Source organism: Anastrepha obliqua, chromosome 2 (assembly GCF_027943255.1).
Source record: "Anastrepha obliqua isolate idAnaObli1 chromosome 2, idAnaObli1_1.0, whole genome shotgun sequence".
In the NCBI taxonomy this organism is placed as follows: Eukaryota; Metazoa; Arthropoda; class Insecta; order Diptera; family Tephritidae; genus Anastrepha; species Anastrepha obliqua.
In genome coordinates, this window is record NC_072893.1 from 89,792,917 (window position 1) to 89,811,358 (window position 18,442).

At 37.7% G+C, this 18,442-nt stretch overlaps 1 protein-coding gene across 1 annotated transcript in view; it reads right to left on the reverse strand.

The window, feature by feature from the left end:
- LOC129238256 (uncharacterized) overlaps nt 1-18,442 on the reverse strand; it is a 48,525-nt gene that overhangs the window by 16,052 nt on the left and 14,031 nt on the right. The gene's annotated exons all lie outside the window — the stretch shown is intronic.

The following is an 18,442-nucleotide window of genomic DNA, read 5'->3' on the forward strand; positions in this document are numbered from 1 at the left end:
CTGTTGGGTGAAAACAAAAGGCACTTCCGGTGTGCGTGTTATTATCAGTGGCAGCGGCGTCAATGGTTATTGCCGCTAGCTGTTGCCTATTTCATTTTGCCCCACCTTCGTGCCTCTCACAATTGTGTGAAGCGGAAAGTGTTTTTGAAAGTAAAACAAATGTAGTTGTTTCAGTTTTTTTTGCAGCCTCAGTCATGTGTGTTTGCTGAAATGCACCTATAGATTTTTCTAAAGGCTATCCATGTACTTTATTTTGTGGCAAAATGCCAAATTGCCAAATTGAAAGATTAGAAAGAAGTTTTTCCACTAGTTTTTATCTAAGCCGGTGCACAATTTCTGATCTTAGCAGCTAATCTAAGTTTATGCATTTTTTTATATAGTGCAATTTCGTGCACCATATTTAACCTCACTTAATATTCAGAAAGCAGAATTTGATAAACTTTCTGCGCTTTGTGAGGGAGCAGCTTTAGTTCTTTCACCGAAACTTCATGCAAAAAACTCCTGCTGATGTGAAATTGGGGCATCGTTTTCATAGTCGATGTTTATGGACACTATTGGACATCTGTGGCCACATCATCATTGTAAGTCGTCAGCCACTTCTTTCTACATCTCTGAGAGTCTAGATTGCACAGTTCGCTCAGCAAAATGCTTCATTGCTTGCTCAGATGACAATCCATCGAAGCTCACGCAGTTAAAAGAGCGAAAATTCGATGAATTAATTCAAATATTTACTTCTCTAACTGTCTGTATTATAGAAGTCTAAGCACAATGTTAGTAGGTTTCATTTACAAAAATTAGCGTTATGAAAATACTTCTGCTCCAACCTTTATAGTGGTTAGGTATTTAGCCGAGCTTCTCCTCCGATTTCTGGCACGCGCCTTACATTTATCGCAAAAATGCATTGAGCTACAGCTTTACGCCACCTCCGAGCAGCGGATAGTTTTTATAAGAAGATTTTTTATGGCAAGAATGCATTCTGAAGTTTGCTATTGCCTGTCGATGGGCGAAGGCTATTAAAAAGAATTTTAAGTAAATTTTTCATTGATGAACAGAAAGAGGTGTGCGACTAAGTAACAACGAAGTGTCGTTTTAGAACTCAGGCTAAGTTAAAATGTATAGTTCATAAAACTTCATATTCAGCAGAGATTTGCATTTAGGTCTCGCAGAGCGGTTCCCTTCTTCTTTATTACAGTTCAATCTCACATATAACCAGCTGTCTGTAGCTAATTTCAGCTTCTGCGCTAAACTTTTTAGGTGATAGTGATACTTCTGGCGTGAGTAATAACACACCTTTGGCTACATGTCACCTTTTAGAACCTATTGCTGACTATGATGGAAGTGAATCGCCTTGCTTATTCTTTCTATTGGTGTTGAGAGCGTTCCCCCACCTAGGATTATAAAATAGCCCTCAGGTGTTAACTCATTGGGTGCCTAATTTCGGAGGATATTTGGGCTGAATTAGGGCTCAAGCTTAATCTACTGATTGCTGATGCTAGCATCTTAAGCCTTGCATCGCTTTGTCAATCTGCATTTGATTGTCCAGCAGTTTGAGAAAATATTTAACACGAATCCAATTCAACTCTATAATGAAAACAGTGCTGTCTCGAAATCATTTATAAAATATGGTACGTGGGAGGATCTTCTCACTCTTTGGAGCTTTCATATATATCTCTTGTTATCTAGCAATAGATTTTTGCAATAACTTCTTCTTTCAGCAGATAATAGCAGACCTGCGAGTGCCGTATGGTGTGCCTGAAATGCGGATTGCTAAGGCGGAATGCCTCAAGTCCTATAGTCAGATTCATCGAGAAGTAACACGTAGTACCAGAAGCGAGGACGGAAACGGATAGGAAACTTGACCAAAGAAGCTGGAAAAGCCGCTGCTGAATACCGCATCAGAGAGACAAGACAACAACAAAATATGCGCGCAACAAAATACTTTATTCGGTACTACAACCAGAACTTAGACAGAAACAGGCGAGACTCAGAGCAAACTGTTCATGCATCGACCACAGTAATAGTCTCCGAGTTATCGTTGAATAGTCAATTGAGTGGAGGACTCCGCCTTATCTTGCCTTCGTTCACGCCTACGCAAGTGAACTTCCACGCCTTTCTCACACTCTTCTAGAGCTCTTTGATATTTAAGGCATTCATTGACATGAACCAATTCGCTTAGTGGCGTCCTGAAAATTTACCTCTCACACAGCAATTTTGAATAAATTTTCGATTTTCATCTGTGGAATGTCTCACGTGACCCATTTCTCGAAAAAGATCGTATTATCGTACAGTGTTGTTATAAAGGAACCTATAAAGAACTAATTTTATATTCAAAAATCTCAATTTCACTTAAATTCGTCCTAATGTCTCGCCTTCGAACCATAAATTCAGCGGAGTCGTGTTTAAATATATTACATGGTATAAAAAAGTTTTATTAGCAGATATTATTAAAAAAATGGAAATACTTTTTGCTATACGCCACCGCCCAGTGCGGCCGATTCCCAAAAAGCTGGCCAAAAGTCGAAAAAAAAAGTTTCTAGATAGAATTTTTTTGTCTTTGGGTTGGCTACAGTAATGCTTTGAGTAGTGAAAACCGTTCATAGTAACGTCCTGTACCCTAAGTATCCTCTGTATTTTCAGTCGCAACGTGGCCTTCGTTTGAGCATCGTATTACTGTCGATGAATAGTGAAAGTTGTATAAATTTGAAAGATTTTGTAATGGAGTAAATTGAACAAAACCAAATGGAATCATCTTCGGAAGGTTAGTAAAATACGAGAAATCTTTAGTACATATCAATACCTCGACACAAAATTTTTAGTTGCAGCAATACGAAGATACATTTTTTTTATAAAATTTGAGTTTTCAAACTGTATAGTAATACAACGCCGTCATATGCTGCTTTGAAACCTATTAAAGGTTACTCAAAAAAGTAATGGTTACTGAATAAAACAAGCTGCTACCACTTGCTACCTTGGCTTTTATGCTATTTTTTGTGCACAAGAAATAAATACGAAGAGAGAATGAATATACGCTATTTCACGTGAGGGGGTGGCCAATAGGGGTGGAAGGGGGTGGATTTTCAAAATTTTAAGATCAAATTCGTAATCAGCGACCCCGACAACCCCCGAGTAAGAAATTTTGAATCAATTACTTAATTTTTTGAGTTTTGGCCAGCTTTTCGGGAATCGGCCGCACTGTGCATCACGTATATGTATGTTGAATATTGTTTATAGAAACATATTTATGCCAGTTTCTAAAATGTTTGGCTTAAGACTTTGGCAGTAATTGAATTTGACTGCGTAATTCAAACATTTAACGATATGCACTAATTGGCTTCATAGTTTTTGTTTTCTGATTTGCTTTGCTATTAGAGACACCTGCCTTAAGCGAACATATGCCATAAGCGTCAAGTCTCAACTTGTAAGATTATTTAGTTCTCACCAAGAATACGGCATTATTATCGTCATCGAGATGTGGTGGAAATAAAACTTCTTCAGCGAAAAGTATTTTGACTCCAACATCTGCAACGTTTTTCGTAAAGATAAAAATGACAATTTAAGTGGATATGCTACAGGTGGATGGCTTCTAATCGCTGTAAAATGTAAGCATCACGCTTCTGGGGTTGCACTTGAAAATAAAGATGTGTTGCTTGACCAATACATTCGTGGTATCTCTCAAACTAATTTTGTTTGTGCTTCGTATATTTCGCCCAACAGTAACTACGACCTCTACAAAGCCCATGTCCACAACATTCTTTCTTGGGCTTTGAATACAGTTGGCGATGCAAATCTTTGTGTTCTGGGAGGCTTGTCAGCTGGTCAAGCACTTTATCCGAATCAGATCTTATCGCCTGCAATGTCAATAGTTCTAGTGAAATGTAATTAGTTGATAGTTTTTTAAGTATTGACATCTTGCACGTTCACTGCTTTCCCAACAAATTTGGTTGCAATTTACATTTTATATTTTTAAGTAGAAACGTAAGGTTTTCCGTACTTGGTGTGCTCTACCTATTACAAAATCGGGCAAAAAATAAGGTGAATTTGGTTGTAAAATGAAAAATCTTTATTTATTCTTGTAAATCAATTTCATCCTCTTCAAAATAGTCCTCTCTCGATGAAATACACTTATGCCTACGATTTTTCCAATCCCCGAAACATGCCAAATAGTCCATTTCCGGTATAGCCATCAGCACCTTCTTCGATTCAGCTTTTATCTCCTCAATCGACTCAAAACGCGTTCCCCGGAGTGGTCTCTTGAGTTTTGGGAATAGCCAGAAGTCACACGGAGCCGAATCAGACGAATACGGTGGTTGCGGAACGAGATGCGTGGAATTTTTGGCGAAATGGTCACGAAGAACGAATGCAGTGTGAGACGGTGCATTATCGTGATGCAAAAACCAAGAGTTGCTGACCCATAATTCTGGTCTTTTTAGACGAATTGCTTCACGTAAACGACGCATAACGCTCAAATAATATTCTTTATTAACAGTTTGGCCAGGTGGAAGGAATTCATAGTGCACCACACCACGAAAATCGAAAAAACCTGTCAGCATGACCTTTATGACCTTTGACGTGCTCTTTTCGGTCTGGCCTCGCCTTTAGCACGATATTCACTTGATTGGTCGGTTGTTTCAGGGTCGTAAGCATAAATCCAAGTCCCGTAATGGTGCATTTGAGCTTGTCCTGATAGTCTGAAAGCATTGTTTCACACACATCAACGCGACGACTTTTTTCCAAGAAATTGAGAGTTTTCAGTACCAAACGAGATTTGACTTTTCGTAGGCCCAAATGGTCTTTCAAAATGGTTTTCACAGATCCTTCTAATATTCCGAACATATCAGAAAGGTGTTTAACAGTCAACCGACGATTTTTGAGCACTAACTCCTTCACTTTATTGACGTGTTGGTCATCTGTTGACGTGGATGGTCGTCCGGAGCGCTCCAAGTCATCAACACGTTCTCGACCCTCTTTGAAGTCTTTGTACCACTTATAAACATTTTTCTGCGACATGGTCGAATCACCAAATGCCTTCTGCAACATGCTAAACGTTTCCGCAGCCGAAATTTCATTCCGCAAACAAAATTTGATGGCACTTCTCTGCTCAATCAAATCAGACATTGTAAAAATCGAAAAATGCACTCTTGGTCGTTTGGTAAACACAAGCCTAAATGTGTTACTGTTAATGATATTCACATGAAAGTTGTCCCAGATGTTATTGACAGTGCTGCCAACTCATGAAAAAAAATAACTAGAGCGAAATTTTAATCCCGCGAAGTTTGACAAATAAATTCTCGTTACTTTTTGCCTACAGTATTACATCAAGAAACTCTAATTCTTCAACTTGAATTTTATGAGTAAGCTAAAATTAGACATCTTAATTCAAATTTGTCGCTCAATTTTAAGCTATGTGACTTTTTTAAACTGAATAATCTATTGCTGAACATTAACTGGGATTGCTGGCTTCATTATCTGTGCATTTCTAAGTGTTTCGAGATTTTTAGAACTACTGTGGTATAAGTTTGTAAAAGTGTTATTTCTCCGATAACAGAAAAGCAATATAAAGTGCGTTGCCACAATGCTGCATTGATTAAACTTCGAATTGATTGATTGATTTTTCCATTGATTTTTCCACAGAAACTACATTCTAAGCTTCTAAGAAAACCAAAAGCGTTTTGGATTTTTCTTTGTTTCCAATATATCGTCCGCTCATTTCTTGCTGTTAATTTTTCTGCTGATGCCGCTAATCTCTTTTCTGAGTTCTTTACGTCCAATTTTGCATCTGGCACCGACAGTGATGAAAATGTTTCTTTCGATATACAGAGTTTGATTGAAAAGTAATGAGCCTTCCCGGGCGGAGCGTCTGTCAAGCGATCAACCGAATCGGCTGGTGGGGGAAAATGATCGTTGGACCTTCCCCTTCCACTAGAAACCGGTCCCAGTTCGCTGGCAACAGCGGTGCAGTCAACATCGCTCCGCGCGTGAAATCTGTTTTAAAAGTGTGCTAGAATTTTGCAGGAGCAACGTTACTCGATCAAATTTTGCGTAAAGCTCCACACAAGCACGTCCACACGCGTCATTTTACAAAGAAGTGCTCCTTCGGCTGAAAAACCGCGTCGCCCGAGTTCGACCCGACCTCGTCAACAATGCGCCGGCGCACACCGCCTTCCTCTGCACCTCTGCATTGGCCAAGATGGGGGTTCCGGTACTTCCCCACCCTCTCTACAGCCTAGACTTGTCCCCTCCGGACTTCTTCTTGTTCCCGCGTCTGAAAAGAAAGGTGAAGGGGAGGCGTTTCGACTCCATCGAGGCGATCCAAAAAACTGTGACAGCCGAATTGAACGCGATTCTGGCGGATGAGTTTAAAAAATGTTTCCTGCAGTGGAAGGACCACTACCAGCGGTGTATTGACGCTCAAGGGTCCTATTTTGAAGAATATTAGTTGTATAAGCCAAAAGGTTTAATAAAACTGCTTAAAAAAATAAGACTCATTACTTTTTAATCAAACCCTGTACGACCAATATCTATTCATTTTGGCAAGCTAGTATTGTCCACTGAAGATGTTTTCAGCAGCATTATTGGGTTTAATGTCTTCAGCGGCATTACTGGGTTCAAGTCAAGTCTCACACACTGATGTTGATGATTCGCCTGCGGTTTTGTTCTAGCAGTGTGATTCTTTCATATACCCTCTGTTGTTAATCTTTAATAAATCACTAACTTCGGTCAGTTTATTTCACTTAGTTTGAAGAGCGGTAATACAAATGATATTAGCAACTGTAGGCCCATTTCAAAGCTTTCCACCACCGCAAAGTTCTTTGAATGCACCATCCTTCCCGATGATTGATGTCTTTTCGGATTATTACATCGCTGCCTTCCAATTAGGGTATCAGGTTGACACCGTTAATACCAACTGCTCTAAGATGTTTGATCAGATTTCCCATGTTAAAAGATTATCCTGCATTGGCTTTCACTCAGCCTTCTTGAGATGGATCACATCTAACTTGCTCAAACGCCATTGCTTGGCTACCGCCAAAAACGTTGGGTATCTTCTTTTCGTTGCGTCCTCTGGGGCTTCTCGGGGTAGCAACTTCATGGTTTTCGTCAGCAAGATTTCTGCGATTCAGACGATCCCTCGTTTCTGAATTGATGCAAATTGATTTAGTTTATTTCAGTAACTGGTGCATTAATAATCGTCTGTCGCTGTCGCTGAACATAAATAAGGGTTTTCAAATTACCTTTTCTAAGCGTGCCACTGTCATTGACATCTCTTATCGTATACCTAGCACACCTCTGTCACGGGTAAGTGAAATTTAAGGCTTGAGTGTAATATTTAATCCGTAGCTTACTTTTGATCGACGTATAAATTTTATTATTACCAAATCTTACGCCATGCTTGCTTTTGTTAGGCGTCATAGCTCCAATTTGTCCCACTCTTAAATGCTGAAGCTTCTGGTATATGGCTTTTGTACGTTCCAAACTTGCCTTCGTGTTATACGTGCCATGCTGCTAGAATTGAACGAATCCAGAAAGTGTTCTTACATATCGCGATGCTTATTGATTAACTGAAATTCGATGCAGAACAGGAGAATAATCTTATTTTTGTCCTTCAGTTTTGATTTGATCCGCGGTTCTGTTGACTGTCCGGTTTTTCTTTAATATTTTGGCCTGAGAGTCCCACAGTTTGAGGGTCTGGAGAATATTTCAAAACTGGATCTTCCTGTGCTGCTTAGATTTGTTAAAAGTGTTGACATGTCTACTTTACATCTTCATAGAAGTCAGCCAGCTGGGTTAACCTAACCTAACCTATGCCCCATAAGTTTTGTTTTCGATATAAGAACTAATGAAAGGTTATATGTAGGCCACCATTTATTATTACCTTGTTTTTACACTTTTGTCATAAATTGTGATTTGTCAAATTTTTCAGTCTCTTAAGATAAATATTTTATGTTATCTATGATTTTTAATTCCTTCTCATTTTCTACCATCTCTGCAAAGTAATTATTTAATGTTAATCGTTTAGGCAATCAGTTATACTAACAGTCTTCGTTAGTGTAAATTCAGTTTCGAAAATGAATCGAATCGCTTTCAGCACCATTCCATTTATGGCAACAACATTCATATTCAAAAAATGCCAACACTCTGCTATAGCACCTTTAAGCGTCAGGTATTTGCATATATTTTTTTTAACTTGTATTCACCCCTTCTCGTTTACATGCATCCTTTACTCTGCTGCTACTTGAGCTGCGTCGCGTCACGTTACTTTGTGACGTTGTCAGCGCATCATTATAAAATTTAGTTACTTTAAAGTGATTACGCCTAAAAATATGCACCGCACATAAATGAGAAAGCAAGCACGCGTAACGAACAAACGTAAAGGATAGTGTCAAATGAAGGGAAGAGAGGCTTACGATAATACAATGAAACTGCAGTCTCCAACAAGACAGCAAAGGCAGCAACAAGAGCAGCAGCAGCTGAAAAAACTGCACCTATCAACCGAGACAGCGAAATTCATTTTGTAAATGACAAGCAACAAGAGGATACTCAAAGAGTGAAAGAGACTAAAAAATAAAATAAAAGCAGAAACAACTGTAAATGGCAGCACTGCCGATGGCAATGCGAAAGTCAAGCTGCGCTGCTCTCATTGGCATCATCTCCGTTGATGTTGACGTCGCTGTCGCTATTGCTGAAGTCGACGATGCGATGCGACGCTAAGCGAAGCGTTTGCAAATTTGACCTATTTCGGGATTGGAATTCTTTTCTTACTCGCTTTTGATTAACATATTTTTTGGTTGATTTTTGTTTTCTGTCTTTTTTATGACCGCACATTATGCACTTTTGCTCCTCGAATAGTGCTTGAAGGACGAAACGATGTTCAATATTATTCAAGTGATCACTGCATGCGCACCGATACTACAGCATGTGTATCTCACACAGCCACACACATAAGTTGTACATATGCACACATGCACATACATACATCGGTTTATATGAATGTAAGCACTTGCATATGCATATGACATGCATAAAGTATAGTTGTGCATAATGAATAGTTAATGTGTGGCATCCTCGCACACACACACACACAGACTCAAACATCAGCACATAAACTTACACACCAGCAAGTAATTTTCACAGTATGTGCTCGCGTGTGTACATTTTTGTTGCTCTTTGCAACCCCCCTCGCGCATATAATTAAGGACTCGCCACAAACGATGCTGCAGTTTTTTGTTTGGTAATGCTTGCTGATTTCCGTTGAACTAATTTTACAGTGCAGTGGAATAATTAATTACATTAATTTTGTTTTTATTAATTTAAAAATGTATTGGTGAGTACTTCAAAATTCACTTGCATTGAGTTCCATTTTCACGTTAAAATGACTTAGGAAATATTTGTTAAGTCATGATTTTTCTTAATTTTTTTTTGTCACACTCAATCACCTCATTAACAGACTTGTACGCTTCATGCTATTCCATTTGTTGTTTTTGACTATCTTTAACGACCGACCATTCGACACCATTAGCACCACCTCTACTAAACACTACGATCCGATTACAAATTTCAACTTCAAAGTTGCAGATGAAATTTAATTTCACTTTTCGCATTCGTTTGCATCACCCCTTGTATCCCCAAGAGCCCCATTCACTTTCACGGTCCGCCTGCTGCTCCTTCTTCTTCTTGCGCCTTTGTGTGTAAGTGTGCGCGCGTATGTATTGGCACCTTGGACCAATTCACAGACTACGCGTTAATCCGTTCAAGCACACGAGCTCTCGTACACAGCCAACAAACGAATGCCGATGAACTCAGAAGAGCGCTTAGCATAAGGCTTTGGGCTGTTTGCCTGGAATCCTCGTAAATCTGATTAGAGCATTTAATGAGAGAGGCAGCAAGAATAGCATATTACAAAATGCAGCTAAAAGCCACAAGAATGTAAGGAGGTAAACAAGGAGCGTAATACCGCTGACTGATTGAGCGGATGCTGTGCTCGCTGAGAGTTGGTTCATTTGTTGGATGCTGCGCAATGATGAGTGTGGTAGGAAACGCAGTTATTAAATGTGTGTATGAGGCAGAAGCGACACCTATCTGCGAAACTAATTTGAAAGGAATAAAGACTTTATACCAGTAATCATTATTTAGTTGAATTAAGTCAACAGGAAAAAACTCAGGAAACCGTGAGACGTGTAAGCTTAGTTTTAAGAACTGAAAAAATGTATCCTCTCTAACTGAGCTAGGGCGAGTGATAGTGAGGTCTATTGTGAAGCTATGATCTAGACATTGGGTCGCTGACAGAACTCAAATCAATGTAAACGAAATAATTTAGTTATCGAAACCAATTAACGGACCCCATGCATGAAAGTTGTTCTTAAACGCCACCTCAAACCCCTAAGGTTTCTCCTAGAGCTTCATTTTATTACTTTTTTATTTCATAATTTTATTATTATTATTATGAGGACATTTAGCACTGCGACGTAAAAGATTTATTAAGCCTCCTTCATGGATTCATAGCATTTCTCTGAGCCCAACTTCTCCAATAAATTTTAGTATGCGCCTCACTTCATTGAGTTTTATTTCATCTTCCTCTGTACATGACCTCCTAGTGCCATTAGAGTATATTCTCAGGTTAGTAAGATGATGATTCAATGTAAAATGCCCTCTTATTATATTAATGATACCTCTAATATTATTATTATTTAATTCTATACAATCTTTCAATCAGCTTAGGTTAAAGCTCCTTATCCTTGATTTTTTATTGCGCTGAACCTAGTAGATTGTGCCAGTATGATCTTTGTCTTTCCTCTACTTTCTAAATAAGAGAGAAGTTACCCTTTCTCAGAACATAAAATAGCTCTGGGCTTCTAAATGATTGTTTAATCACAAACATTTATTTTGTCGCCTTCAAAATAGGCTCGCTCCATTCGAAGCAATACACATATGTGAACGATTAGTACAGTCACCAAAGCACCTTTTGAACACGTTTGAAGAGATCTTCTTCAGCTCTTTCAGTGAATTCTCTTTAATGGTCTTTATCGGCTCAAAGCGGCGTCCGCGGAGTGGCAATTTAAGTTTTGGAAAAAGGAAAAAGTCGAAAAGATATTTGTCGAGTTTTTGGTCAAAAAAATGTTCACAATATGAGCCCTGTGAGACGGTGCGTTATCATGGTACAAGATCCATGATTTTTCTTTCCACAAATTGCGCCATTTCCTACGCACATTCTATCTCAAGCGTCGCATAATTTCCAAATAATATTCTTTATTTGCCGTAAAACTATTTGGAACGAGTTCCACATGCTCAACACCAGGATAATCAGAGAAAACGAGGGGCATGACTTTCACTCTTCACCGACTTTGACGTGGTTTTTTTTGGCTTCGGCTCATGTGGATAGCGCCATTCAACTGCCTGTTGACTGGTTTGCATGCCAAACTCATATGCCCACGTCTCTCCACCTGCTGTGATGCGCTGGATAAACGATGGGTCCGAATTCACTTGCTCAAGCATGTCTTCAACCACCTTCTTCGATGAATTTTTTGAAAGAAATACAACTCTCTTGGAATGAGTCGAGCAGCCACGCGTCTCGTGCCCAATTGATGGTGTACTCGTAAAATGTTGAGAATTGATTCGTGAGACACGCTAAGGTCACGAGCTACCTCCCTCAAACTTAAACGATGGTTTTTCAGCATCATTCCCTTGACTTTGTCGACGTTTTCATCTGTTGGAGCCACCTTACTTGGTAAGGTGTTTCGAAGATCCTTTTATAATTTGTGGAACGCCTTTTAGGCGAGATGCTTCGAAAAGTTTGTCAAAGCGAATTATTTTTGGTTTCACTCTTAGAAAAAATGTTTTCTATCATTTCAGGCCCATTGTGGTTTTTGTCCAAATGGTAGTCACGCACAAATCTCTTTGGCAACGGTGGTCGTTATCTATTATCTTCTTTCTGCCTTTCTCTTCCTCTGCTACCACCAGCTGCTACCATATCGAATATTTTCAGAGCCGGAGCGTTTGTATCCCTTTGGACGACATGACCTGACTATGTCTATGTTTCAAAAGTTCATACAGCTCAATATGCCATCGCGTGCAATACTCGCCGTCGCCAAAGTCCAAAAATTTTCCTCAGAATCTTTCTGCCGTTATCTATTAATATTACTTACATATTTCCAGATCAGATAACCTTTTTTCTTTATTGCAAAAGTGCGACGTTACAAAACATCTGGGAAGTGATGTTGTTTTTCTTGAAGGTATTGCCGATTAAGAAATGTAGCCAAATGAGGAATTTGTCCAGATGCCCCAAAATCCTGGCTTACATATCGTTGCGTACTTATAAGACTGCAGTTTATTTGATTATCAAATGATTTTCAGTTTGTTACCACATTTAAAGTGGAAAGTTGAAGCTTTCCAAGGATATAAAAATATTTGAATTAAGAAAATTTGGCGCATCCTCCAAATATATTCTTGTCTGAGTAAAATAAATATTTGCTTTCAAAAATCGTTTTAAAATTTACTAACATATTAAAATTTTCATGAAAACAAAGTTATGGCGCCGTAGATAGTGAACTTAAATAACTTATATATAAATATTGTAAGGCTTTGTTAATAACTTTAAAATGTATAGCCAAAAATTATATTGCTCGGGAGTGTTTGGCAAATTTCATATTTCATTTCCTATTATACTCGAGAACAACTTCAAGAAAAATAATATAACTGTCATTATCTTTTGAACAACTACGTAATAATGGATTTATTGACACATAACAGGTGAAATACTTGAAAAATGCAGTAGAAAGGGTTTGAGAAAAAAAAAACACGAAGGAACAGTGGAATCAAAATTGCTTAAGCAGATTGGACCTTTCATACATTTTTTGTCATAAATATGAAATCATATTTACTAAAAGTGGCCAACGCTATTTAACCAGATACAAAGAGACGCTCTACCCGCTTTAAAATAAATTCACTCATTACTATTTATTTATTTTTGAAACTCAATTTCAACAGCGCAGCCGAAGTAATCACCTTATAGAGTAGCATCAAATTGGAAGCTCATAATCATTATGGCCCATAACGGGCTTTAATGTTTCCGGTGGCTGGTGATAAACTCGAGGAAATAACTACCCCCTGTCTGGGTTCTTAATAGCGCGGCTGTAAACGAGGCACAGGTGAGAAAAGGTGTAAATTGTGTATTCCATATGAGCATTCGTATTTACTTACTTACAATTTGCTCAATATTTGCCTAGATTTTATAGATGTGGATGCATGTTAATGCAAAGTTGACTTAAACCACTGCCTATGTCATTTTTGGGGTGTGAAAAGGCACACATTTACTATTGTCTACATTTGTGTGTGCTCGTGCATACGCATGTATGTATGTAATTGTTTCTAGGTAAGTATATTGGTCGATGCAAACCTTATATTTATTTTTTACGTGCACACATACATTCATATGTGGATATTTTTCCTTTGTATTTATTTATTGAAATGTAGGCTAATATTTATTTACTAATCAGCAAACGCTTAAAAGAAAGCGATGCATGCAAATAGAGAGCAGTTTTAGAGGAAATCAGGATATCTAAAAATTATGCCCCTTAAATGTAAACATTGACTCCGTGAAACAATCACACATATTTTTTCCTTTGATTGCACGAACTTAGTTTTACTTGTTTACACATTTATTTACATAAGCAGGTATGACGGTATGCATATTTTATAAATACATGTGTATATATCTTAATAAGAAAATATTTAAATATCAATTTTCAAATGCCATTGTATTTGTTCGTAATCAACTTGCGATTTCTTTTCACTCTTCAAAAATGATTGTAGGCTAAATTTATTAATTTCGCGATGCATGAAATATTTACCTCTTTTGATTCACCACTTCTCTGCTCACTAGAAAATCTTGCTGCTCTCCAAGCGATAGAAAAAATTGCCTACAAGTTATATGCCAGTGATTCCAAGTATAAGTAAGAATAACTTTCTTATTATAAAGGGTGGTTAAATTTCAAGGGCCGATGTTGAATGTGAACCACACCTAAACATTAATTTTTTTCTGTATTTCATTTGACATTTTTGAAGTGAAAACTTCTTTAGAACCGTTGGGAGTGATTTGAGACTCGATGAAACGAAAAAGCGACACTGCGAAGCGTTATATGTATGTTGATATACGTATATGTGTGTGGCTGCGTACTGCTGAGCCACGCTAGTATAGTGAGTATTGTAGTATGTATACTACACTGCCTATTACTTGCTTTGGTGTTTAGTTTAAGCGTCTTACGTATGTATGTTTGTATGTATGCTAGTACGTATGTGTGCGCGCCTGCGTATTACGGAGCCACGGTGAGCGAGAAGGCATTATGTATACCTATACTAGACTACCTAATACTTGCTTAGACCAAGCGTCCCACGAATGTTTGTGTGCATGTTAGTACGTCTGTGTAATATACGCGTTACGACGCTCAAAATAGCAACCGCGTGTGCTGTATTGCGTCCGTATTTTTATATTCGTAAATATTTTCATTTTTAAATATTTACCGCAATTGCAGGCGGTGTTGCAATATACCACAATCAAAATGACGGTGCTCGTATTGTAACTCCACAGATAGATCTGAATGCACAGCAACTAGAATCACTGTCTGTTCAGCTCTCTGTTCAAGCTCTGTGCATGCGAAACCAGTTGAGCAATGGAAAAACAGTTTTAATTGTGGCAATTTATATTTCACCGAATCAATCAATAAATAGCATCACAGAATTCATTCACGAAAATTTAATAAAGTATACACCAGAAGTATCGCGGATACTTAGAAAAGATTACGATAAAGTTCCAATGATTTTAAGTGGCGATTTTAACGTAAATTTTGCATTGGACACAGCGGTTCCTTTAATTGACATTCTCAATACGACATTCAATTTAAAAATGTGTAACAATCGCACTGAATCGACAACACGATCAAAAACAACAATTGACGCGGTATTTCAAAGATATGTTGACAACATCGAAACCAAAGCATTTGTATCATATTTTAGCTATCATAAGCCACTCGTATCATTTGTTGAAATTGAAAACATTGAGGATGAATAATAATAAAATGAAGAAAATAAAATATGAACTTTATAGCAATATTATAATGAACCTATAATTATCCCGCTCCTAATGCTGCTTTCGTGTCATTGTCTCTCAGTTTGTCTTACGGAAGGTTTTTGGTATTTTTTTAATTTCATACTAATTCAATTGGAACCATGGAAAGATACACAATCGAACAACGCGTTAAAGTTATTTAGGCTTATTATGAAAACGGCCGTTCAAATCAAAATGCATATCGCGCACTTCGTGATTGCACTGATGAGGCACATTTTCACCTCAGTGGATTCATCAATAAGCAAAATTGCCGCATTTGGGCGAATGATAATGCAAGAGTGATTGCCGAAAAGCCAATGCACTCACAAAGAGTGACTGTTTGGTGCGGTTTATGGGCCGGCGGCATCATTGGGCCTTATTTTTTCCAAAATGAGGCCGGTCAGGCAGTTACTGTAAATAGTGTTCGCTATCGTGAGATGATAACGAACTTTTTGTGGCCCGAATTAGAAGATATGGATGTGGACGATATGTGGTTTCAACAGGACGGTGCCAGTTGTAACCCAGCTAACGAAACAATGGCTCTTTTGCGCGAAAAATTTGTTGGCCGAATAATCTTACGTCGCGGCGATGTCAATTGGCCGCCAAGATCATGTGATTTGACACCGTCGGACTTCTTTCTTTCAGGTTATTTGAAATAAAAGGTGTACGTCGATAAGCCAGCAACAATTCAAGAGCTAAAGAAAGAGATAATTCGGCACATTAACGGCATAGAACCTCAATTATGCCTCAGTGTCATCAAACATTTGGACCATCGGATGGAGGTGTGCCGCCGAGCCCGCGGCACCGGATCTTGAAATTTAACCACTCTTCATACTTCCCTTTGCATACTTTCAGGTTCAATACTTCGAAAAGCAATGAAAATAAATAATAGTTTGACACGACTTTTGACCGTCTTACGACGGGATGAAACCATTTTGCATACTTTCAGGTGATACGTTTTGAAAAGCAATGCTGTTGAATAACAGTTTGTCAAAGCGAAAAACATACAGAGCTGCCAAATTATATGCAAAGTTCGAAACTAAGGGACATTCTTTTTATTGCTTACTCCCTAGTTAGTTGGTGAATCGGGATCACCTATTAGTGATAAGATATACTTAAGTTTAGCGATTGATCAATAAAACAACGAGTAGCTTATTATTTGCAGACTAGTCACAATAATCGAATTTCAAGTAATATCGTCATATAAGGAAGACTGATAACTAATTTAAGGACTTTAATCAAAGCATGGTGCTTTAAATTTCCTCTATTTCCAGTTACTTGTGACTTGGTTTGGTTGCTTGTTTCCCTTAGTGTTATGAGCCAGCGCTAAGTATCAATCTCGGAAAATTAGCATCCACCCCTCGTACGTTCTTTTCTCAGTATTAGTATAGTATATAAAAGAATTACAAACAAATAAAATTTCATAGAAAATAATTTTTTATTAATAACCATAGTATTACAATACCCGGCTTCCGTTGCTATGCCTCGTTGAATAAAATCAAAACAACCAATCTCAAACCGTTTTTGAACTTTGCATTTGGGTCATAGTTGAACAGCTTATGCGGATTATGAAGTCTAGAGTGTGCTATAAATAGTGGGAAATAGGAAAAACTAAGATTTTTTATATTAAATTTAAGCAAATATTCGATTATTAATGACGGATGAGTGGCGCGGCCTTGAGGCTGTGGGAAGGGAGTTCAATCATAAAAACATGCCTATAACCTTCATTGGGTGAAAATATGAATGTATAAAAATTTTTACGTCATTTGGTGTTGTCGTTTCGTAATGATGTGCGGACAACGTACAACATTCACCTTTATAGAATAGAAGATATTTTCTTTGAGCAGTAAATATTCATGTGGCATGGGGCATGTCAATGCATTCCTTTAAAAAAAAAGCAGCTGGTTATACCTTTTTCCTCAAAATACTTTTGATCTGGTTCCCAAGGTGAGGTAGATTCTTTTCTGACTAACTATTTCCTCCATGCTCGGAAGTAAGTTAAACATTTTTGGTATGAAAAACGTCTTTGAATGTCAAGACTGAGTTGTCACATCTCTGTCAAATGGGGAATGACGATCCACATTTTATCCACTTTTTTCATGCTAAAGTTTTGTGCTTCCCCAAGTCAATTGCACACAACAAGTATAAGACTTGCGACGTTTGTATAGAACAACCCGCAGAACCATCTTTCAAGCTTCGAAGCGTTCTCACAATGCTTAGCTATATTTGACAGGGAATTTAGCTTTATTCTTTTAGCACCATCGGACGCCATTAGGTATGAGTTATTTCCTCGAGTTTATCACCAGCCACCGGAAACATTAAAGCCCGTTACGGGCCATAATGATTATGCGCTTCCAATTTGATGCTAGTCTATAAGGTGATTACTTCGGCTGCGCTGTTGAAATTGAGTTTCAAAAATAAATAAATAGTAATGAGTGAATTTATTTTAAAGCGGGTAGAGCGTCTCTTTGTATCTGGTTAAATAGCGTTGGCCACTTTTAGTAAATATGATTTCATATTTATGACAAAAAATGTATGAAAGGTCCAATCTGCTTAAGCAATTTTGATTCCACTGTTCCTTCGTGTTTTTTTTTTCTCAAACCCTTTCTACTGCATTTTTCAAGTATTTCACCTGCTATGTGTCAATAAATCCATTATTACGTATTTGTACAAAAAATTATGACAGTGAAGTTATTCTCGAGTATAATAGGAATTGGAATATGAAATTTGCCAAACAGCCCCGAGCAATACAATTTTTGGCTATACATTTCAAAGTTATTAACAAAGCCTTACACAATATTTTTAAATGAGTTACTTAAGCTCATTGCCTACGGCGCCATAATTTTGCTTTCATGAAAATTTTAATATAATAAGTTAGTAAATTTTTGAGGAGACCCGGTGCTCTAGAAATTTCAAAAAATCGATTTTTTGTTTTTTCGATATTTCGAAAGTATAGTATTTTAAAAATATACTGTAAAATTTCGATCCGGAAATTCCCAATATTATAGCTGCTATAGCTCATTAACTAGATTGAGAGCGGTCCGCGTGCTCCGCGCACTCGAAGTTATTTTTTTCGGCCTGGTGTTGTCAAACTATTAAACCGAATCGTGTGAAATTTTAATATGTTGTTCACAACATCAATGGCTATCGCCCGTACTAGAATCATATTATTATTTTAATTATTTCGTATTTTTTTGATTAAAAACCTTAAAAACAAAATCCCGATTTAGCAGTGTGAAATTCAAAACCGCGCCATTTGGTAATTTTTTTATTATTCTAGTACGGGATATAGCTACAGTCATAATGATTAGTAATTTTTGGGTTTTGTGTTTCAGATAAATAAAAGAG